Below are 581 nucleotides of genomic sequence, written 5' to 3'. Positions count from 1 at the left end.
GGATGGGCAAGAGGGATCCCTGGCAGAAAATGTCTTTGGGCTCATCGCCGTCGGCAGAGGAAGCTGCCGGCTGCAGGAAGTCACGCCGAAATCCGGCAGCCCTTTATTTGCTCAACCCCTGCCTGCCTTGAGAAATACGTAATTAACGCCTCGAAACGCTCCTTTATCAGAGCGCGTCGCTGTTCCCGTTTTATTCTGTTTTGATTTTTTCTTTGTGCCTTGGCATGGGCTGTGCTGTTGGCGGGAGCCGTCCGGGGGGGGGGGTCTGTGCAGTCGCTGTGCAGTCGGGGGGCTCGGTGCTTGGACAGGCTCACCCCCCAGCCACTTTCCGGGGAGGGCAGGGCGCGGGGAGTGAAGCCCCGCGGGGTTTGCGGGATGGTGGGGAAACACGTGGTCCCCCTTTGCCGTGAGCTGCTCCTGTGCCGGCTTTGCTCGGCTCCTCTCGGACTGCTGCCTGGCGGGAAGTAACAGGGATGTTGGGGGGGGTTTGGCACCTCCAGCTCTGGGAGCCTCCGGGGACTGTCTGGAATAGGCAGCATCACTCTGGTGCTGTCGGCTCCGGGTGCCCCGATTGGGGAACC

Source organism: Acanthisitta chloris, unplaced genomic scaffold, assembly GCF_000695815.1.
Source record: "Acanthisitta chloris isolate BGI_N310 unplaced genomic scaffold, ASM69581v1 scaffold20142, whole genome shotgun sequence".
Taxonomy (NCBI): domain Eukaryota; kingdom Metazoa; phylum Chordata; class Aves; order Passeriformes; family Acanthisittidae; genus Acanthisitta; species Acanthisitta chloris.
Note: the sequence above shows the minus strand (reverse complement) of the source record.